Source organism: Zea mays, chromosome 3 (genome assembly GCF_902167145.1).
Source record: "Zea mays cultivar B73 chromosome 3, Zm-B73-REFERENCE-NAM-5.0, whole genome shotgun sequence".
Classification (NCBI taxonomy): domain Eukaryota; kingdom Viridiplantae; phylum Streptophyta; class Magnoliopsida; order Poales; family Poaceae; genus Zea; species Zea mays.
The window spans coordinates 201,537,018-201,544,390 of NC_050098.1; the positions used below are offsets into that span (position 1 = coordinate 201,537,018).

Below are 7,373 nucleotides of genomic sequence, written 5' to 3' on the forward strand. Positions count from 1 at the left end.
ATAATTTCAAATACTAATATAAAATGAATAGGTTTATTTACATATTTATTTTCTTTATATAATATTTTCCTTCTCCTTTCTCAAACCCTAGAATTTCCTTTAGACCTTAAATTCCCATTTGGGCATTAATATATTTCTTTTCACATTATTCTATGTTGTCACAAAATGCACACAAAATAAAATACCAGCATGATGCATGTATTATTTGAGTGTCTTTTCTTAACTATTTATTTGTTTAATTGTGGTGCTCACACGAAATGAGAAACATAGATAACACATATAGATATAAGGTAATATAATTTCTCTTTCTAGACTTTTCTTTTAAAGTGGGTGTTACACCTCCTGTGGATCGTCTATCATCAAGGCAACCTTCCCAATCTGCATCCGAGAAGCCATTAACTAAAAGGGATTTGGACTTACCAATCTTCAGTCCAACATTAATTGACTGCTTCACATATCTTAGGATTCAATTCACTGTAGCCCAATGAGATGTAGTAGGACTGTGCAGGAACTGACACACTTAGTTAACCGGAAAAGCAAGATCCGGTCTTGTAAGAGTCAGATATTGGAGAGCACCAACAATACTTCAATACTGTGTAGCGTCATTCTGTCCCAGTGCAGTACCTTCAGACATAATCAACTTTTCACTTGTTGAAAGAGGAGTGGCTACACCCTTGCAGTCAGACATACCAACCCTTTTAAGCAGATCAGAAGCGTATTTCTCTTGAGTCAAAATTATTCCGTCTTGCTCCTGAACTACTTCTATTCCCAAGAAGTAGTTAAGTTTTCCTAAGTCTTTGAGTGCAAATTCTTGGCCAAGTTGATGTAACAAGGCTTGTGTAGCATCAGCTGTCGAACTTGCAACAATTATATCATCTACATATATTAGCACAAAAATGACTACTCCTCCCTTGTTAAAGAAGAACAAGGATGTGTCTGCTTTTGATGCACTAAACCCAAGACTCTGAAGCTTTGCACTCAACCGAGAATACCATGCACGGGGAGCTTGTTTCAAGCCATACAAGGCCTTGTCTAGTTTGCATACATAGTTATATTTTGCTTTATCCTCATACCCGGGTGGTTGTCTCATATAGACTTCTTCTTCTAGAAAACCATGCAAAAAGGCATTTTGAACATCTAGTTGACGAAGACTCCATCCCCTTGACACAGCTATAGACAAGATTATCCTGATTGTTGCAGATTTCACAATCGAACTAAAGGTATCTTCATAGTCTATACCATATCTTTGTTTAAACCCTTTTGCAACAAGTCTAGCTTTATATCTATCTAAGCTTCCATCTGCCTTGCGTTTGATTTTATAAACCCACTTGCAATCTATTATATTTCTTCCCTTTTTGGGTGGAACTAAATGCCATGTTTCATTTTTTATCAAGGCATCATACTCATCATCCATTGTAGCCTTCCAGTTTTTATCTCCCAAGGCTTCAGTTAAACATTGAGGTTCTCCTGATGAAGTAAAGCAACCATAACAAACAGTACCATCTTTATATACCTTGGGTTGACGAATACCAGATTGCAGCCTGGTATGGGGTCGTTGCTGAATTGATGAAGATTGTTGAACTGATGAAGAGTCTCTAGCCATGTTATCAGGTGGAGTGACAGAGTCTATCGTCGCTGCTAGCGCATTTCTACCTGAGCCTATGACAGGCGAGGGAGCACCCGACCTTGTATCGTCAACTGAATGATGATGGGCAGTCAGTCTGCAGGTACCCAGCTTGGGTTCACTGGAAGGCAATCTCGGTGAAGATTGAACTAGTGGATCTGCCTGATGATGTCTTGTGTCATGATCTTGGGTGGCTTCAGTATCCTGTAAATTAGCAGGAGCTACAGGAGTATCATTAGTTCCTAACATATTAGTCAATGGTTCAACTACAGATTCGTCCACGGATGGTCTTAGGTGAAAAGGAGGTAAAAGAATGTCAGATTTCAGTCTAGCACCAACATTAGGATGCAATTTAGAGAAGGGAAAATTGTTTTCATCAAAGATAACATCGCGAGAGATGTAAATACGACCAGTAGACACATCAAGGCATTTGAACCCTTTGTGAATATTACTATAGCCAAGGAAGACACATTCCTTCGACTGATACTGAAGCTTATGTTGATTATAGGGTCTAAGATGAGGCCAACATGCACAACCAAAAATTCGTAGAGATGAGTACTCAGGTTTGACACAGAATAATCATTCCAAGGGTGAAGTATAGGAAATTACTTTGCTTGGGGTACGATTAATTAGGAAGGTAGCAGCAAGAAAGGCTTCATACCAGAATTTGAGAGGCATAGAGGCTTGTGCAAGAAGAGATAGACCCATCTCTACAATATGTCTGTGTTTGCGTTCAGCCGACCCATTTTGCTGGTGTGTATGAGGCAGGAAACATGATGAGATATCCTTATTTTCTTGAAAAAGGAATGAAGTTTATCATATTCACCACCCCAATCGGTTTGCATAGTAATTATTTTTCTATCAAAGAGCCTCTCAACAAGTTTCTGAAACTCATGGAATTTTTGAAAAAACTTCAGATTTGAGCTTAAGGAGATAAATCCAGGTGAACTTGCTGTAATCATCAATAAAACTAACATAGTACTTATAACGACCAGCAGAAACGGGTGCAGGCCCCCATACATATGAAAACACAAGTTCCAAAGGAAATTTTGACTGACTGGACGACTTAGGATAAGGTAATTGATGACTTTTTGCTTGTTGACAAGCGTTACACACTGACTCTTTATTAGACTCAACATGACAAGGAAGATTAAAGCTGCTGATAATTTTCTGAACAATGGGGGCTGCAGGATGACCCAAGCGGCTATGCCATTTGTCAAAAGATGGCTTGTTTACTCCAAGAGCATTTTATGGATGGTGGTGCTGCTGGTAGAGGATACAGTCCCTTCTGACATCTCCCTCTAAGGATTGTGCTCCTTGTGTCTCGGTCCTTTATAAGGAAGAAATTAGGATGAAATTCAAGAAATACATTATTATCTTTAGCAAGACGATGAACGGAAACAAGATTTTTTGTGGCTTGTGGAATATGCAGAACATGGTTTAGATTATGATGTGGGGTACGAATAGTAGTTTTACCATGATGACTAATAGTCATACCTGCTCCATTTGCCGTATGCACCTGATCACTGCCTATGTACTTCTCTCTGATGGATAGCTTCTCAAGTTCTCCAGTTATGTGGTCGGTGGCTCCCATGTCCGTATACCAGTTCGTATCAACAGTATAGGAGTTCATAGCAGTAGTTGCATGCTTGACTTTAGGAACATAATTTTCATCATACTTGTGCCAGCATCTGCCAGCCGTGTGTCCTGTCTTGAGGCACACCTGGCATAGAGGGCGATCATCGGAGTTGTCGTTGTTGGAGTTCCTGCGCGTGTTGCTGCTTCCTTGCCGAAAGTTGTTGTCGGATGAATTATAGCTCTGGCCGCCACGCTGGGTTGGAGCGTTTGAGTTCCTTCCTCCACGAGTACTTCGTCCAAACCGGCTAGGACCTCCACGACCACGTCGATTTGCAGCATTGGCCGATGATCCGGAAGAGTTGTTGGGGTTGCTGCGAAGATCTAGATGGGTCTCGAAAGCAAGCAGTTGAGAGACAATTCACTCACTGAAACTGGTTCAGATCGTGCGAGGATGGAGGAGACCACTGAGTCATACTCATCATCAAGACCAGTGAGGATGTATTCTACCAACTCCTCATCTTCTAGGGGCCGACCAGCTGCAGCCATCTCATCACCGAGAGCCTGCATCTTCACGACGTATTCTTTCACAGTCGAGCTCCCTTTTTGGGCGGTCGCTAGGGTGAGCCTCGTGTTCACTGCGCGTGCGTGGGTCTTGGACGCGAACATCGTTTCGATGACTGTCGGCGTTTCGAGACCGGGGGGCCCCTGGGCCGACGAGTGAATGTCGCCGCGTGCCCCAGCCCAGATGGGTCGAGCGCGAGGGCGAGCGCGAAGGGGGGAGAGCGAGGCGGCCGGAGACCAGCGTGAGAGAGGTGGGAATCCCGCGGCCTTCGTGTTCGTCCCGCGCCCAGGTCGGGTGCGCTTGCAGTAGGGGGTTACAAGCGTCCACGCGGGAGAGGGAGCGAGCGGCTCCAAGCGAGCGCCTGTCTCGTCCTCGTCCCCGCGCGGCCAACCCTCTCTAAGAGGGCCCTGGTCCTTCCTTTTATAGGCGTAAGGAGAGGATCCAGGTGTACAATGGGGGGTGTAGCAGAGTGCTACGTGTCTAGCGGAGGAGAGCTAGCACCCTAAGTACATGCCGTTGTGGCAGTCGGAGAGATTTTGGCACCCAACTGGTGTGATGTCGTGGCCGTCGGAGGAGCGATGGAGCTTGGCGGAGGGACAGCTGTCGGAGCGGTGGGGTCCTTGCTGACGTCCTCTTGCTTCCGTAAGGGGGCTGAGAGCCGCCGTCGTCACAGAGTATGCGGGGCGCCATCATTGCCTATCTGGCGGAGCGAGCCAGATGGGACACCGGTCTTGTTTCCTGCGGCCCGAGTCAGCTCGGGGTAGGGCGATGATGGCGCCTCCTGTTGATGTGGCTGGTCTGCGCCCTAGGTTGGGAGATGTGGAAGCTCCTCCGAAGCCGAGGTCGAGTCTGTCTTTCGTGGCCGAGGTCGAGTCCGAGCCCCTGGGTCGGGCGAGGCGGAGGCCGTCGGCTGAGGCCAGGGCGGAGTCTGAGCCCTGGGGTCGGGCGAAGCGGAGTTCGTCGTCTTCTGGGGCTGAGCCCAAGTCCGAGCCCTGGGTCGGGCGGAGCAGAGTTCGTCGTCTTCTGGGACTTAGCCCGAGTCCGAGCCCTGGGTCGGGCGGAGCGGAGTTCGCCGTCTTCCGGGACTTAGCCCGAGTCCGAGCCCTGGGTCGGGCGGAGCGGAGTTCGCCGTCTTCCGGGACTTAGCCCGAGTCCGAGCCCTGGGTCGGGCGGAGCGGAGTTCGTCGTCTTCCGGGACTTAGCCCGAGTCCGAGCCCTGGGTCGGGCGGAGCGGAGTTCGCCGTCTTCCGGGACTTAGCCCGAGTCCGAGCCCTGGGTCGGGCGGAGCGGAGTTCGTCGTCTTCTGGGACTTAGCCCGAGTCCGAGCCCTGGGTCGGGCGGAGCGGAGTTCGTCGTCTTCTGGGGCTGAGCCCGAGTCCGAGCCCTGGGTCGGGCGAAGCGGAGCTTCCTATGGTGCCTTCGGCCGGGCCTGACTGCCTGTCAGTCTCACTCTGTCAAGTGGCACCACAGTCGGAGTGGCGCAGGCGGCGCTGTCCTTCTGTCAGGCCGGTCAGTGGAACGGCGGTCACTTCGGCTCTGCCGGCTGGGGGGCGCGCGTCAGGATAAAGGTGTCAGGCCACCTTTGCATTAAATGCTCCTTCGATTTGGTCGGTTGGTGCGGCGATTTGGTCAGGGTTGCTTCTTAGCGAAGGCAGGGCCTCGGGCGAGCCGGAAATATGTTCACCGTTGGAGGGGGGCCTCGGGCGAGACGGAAATCCTCCGGGGTCGGCTGCCCTTGTCCGAGGCTAGGCTCGAGCGAGGCGTGATCGAGTCGCTCGAATGGACTGATCCCTGACTTAGCCGCACCCATCAGGCCTTTGCAGCTTTATGCTGATGGGGGTTACCAGCTGAGAATTAGGAGCCTTGAGGGTACCCCTAATTATGGTCCCCGACAGTAGCCCCCGAGCCTCGAAGGGAGTGTTAGCACTCGCTTGGAGGCTTTCGTCGCACTTTTTTGCAAGGGGACCAGCCTTTCTCGGTTGCATTTTGTTCCGGTGGGTGCGCGCGAGCGCACCCGCCGGGTGTAGCCCCCGAGGCCTCGGAGGAGTGGTTTTACTCCTTCGAGGTCTTAATGCCTTGCGTAATGCTTCGGCTGGTCTGGTTGTTCCCTCATGCGAGCTGGCCGTAGCCCGGGTGTACGGTCGGGTCCCAAGTTCTCGGGCTGGTATGTTGACGCTGTCAACGGTTCGGCCGGAGCCGGGTTTGCGAGAGCAGCCCCCGAGCCTTTGCACAGGGCGAGAGGGCGATCAGGGACAGACTCGGCTTTTTTACATATGCCCCTGCGTCGCCTTTCCGCAAGGAGGAGGGGGGGAAGCGCCATGTTGCCCTCGATGGGCGCCGAACATGGTGTCTCCGGTGAGCTGCAAGCGGGTAATCCGAGTGGACGTCCGTGCCCCGTTCGTTAGGGGTCGGCTAGGGGCCCAGAGGCACGCCCAAAAGTACCCGCGGGTGATCTGCCGGACCCGGTCCCCTGGCGACGGGGTCCGAGGGCTCGATGCCTCCCTCTGATGGGATTCCGTTACAAGATCGCTCCCGCTGGTCTCGGAAATGTCCTAGGGTACCTCGGGAGCGCAGCCCGAGCCTTGGTTATGTATCGAACGTACCCATGGTCATCCCTCGCTCGGCGTCTGAGGCGGTTGTGAACCCTTTGGGGGCCAGCCTTCGAACCCCTGATCAGTAATGGGCGCGGAGCCCGAGTAGCCTGAGGCGGCCGTGGAACCCTTCCGAGGGGCCGACCTTCGAACCTCTGACCAGTAGTGGGTGTAGGGCCCACGCGATCTGAGGTGGCTGTCGAACCCTTCTGGGGGGCCAGCCTTCGAACCTCTGATCAGTAGGGTGGCTCGGAGCCTGGTTCCTTCACTGGGAAGGATCCTTTTCGGGGTATCCCCCTTTCCCGGTCCCTGTTGCAAGAGAGAGAAAGAGGAAAAAAGAAAAAGGATACGAAATCGAACGACGCAGCGTACCTTTTTTGGCGCGGTTATTACGGCGAAGGCGAAGCGTCGCCTGCTTCTCCTGCCAGAGGCGCCGCCTGTCCCGCCGCGGAGTTAATGCGACGGGGCGTGTGGTTGGTAGGGCGGCCGTTGCGCGTGCGCGAGCCGTTCGAGGAACGGCTGTTTCGCTTCGCGTTTTCGAATCCCGCGTCCGGTCCGGGCGGAACGTTTGAACCGGTCTCGCCTTGGTCTTTATATACCCGGGAGAGGGTCTGGTGACGGTTCTTTGCTCTGCCTCCTGCCTCCCTCTTAGGTTTTCGCAACCCGAGAGACTTAGCCAGAGAAGAGGAAACCGCCCTCCCTGCCCCTTGCGCCGCCACCCCTTCCGCTCGGTGATGGCTGACCGAGTGACCATCATCTCGCCGCGCGACCCATGGCCTTTTTCCACGGTGACGGCGAGTGATCTGGAGGATCTTGTTGGCGAGGGTTTACTTCGCCCTCTCACCGATGAGCAGCGACCGGAATGGATCCCTCCTGTGGGCGGAGTCGCTCCGTCCCCACCGCCGGGGTACATCGTGAGCTTCGTCTCCTTCCACGAGCGGGGATTTGGTGTGCCGGCGAGCCGCTTCATGCGGGCGATCCTGTACCACTACGGGGTGGAGTTGCACAACCTCAGCCC

At 52.1% G+C, this 7,373-nt stretch overlaps 1 non-coding gene across 1 annotated transcript; it reads right to left on the reverse strand.

The window, feature by feature from the left end:
- Nucleotides 1-3,592: 3,592 nt before the first annotated feature.
- Nucleotides 3,593-3,730, reverse strand: LOC111591204 (small nucleolar RNA Z247). The gene has a single exon (XR_004857445.1). It is a non-coding gene; the product is annotated as a small nucleolar RNA Z247 (small nucleolar RNA).
- Nucleotides 3,731-7,373: the final 3,643 nt, after the last annotated feature.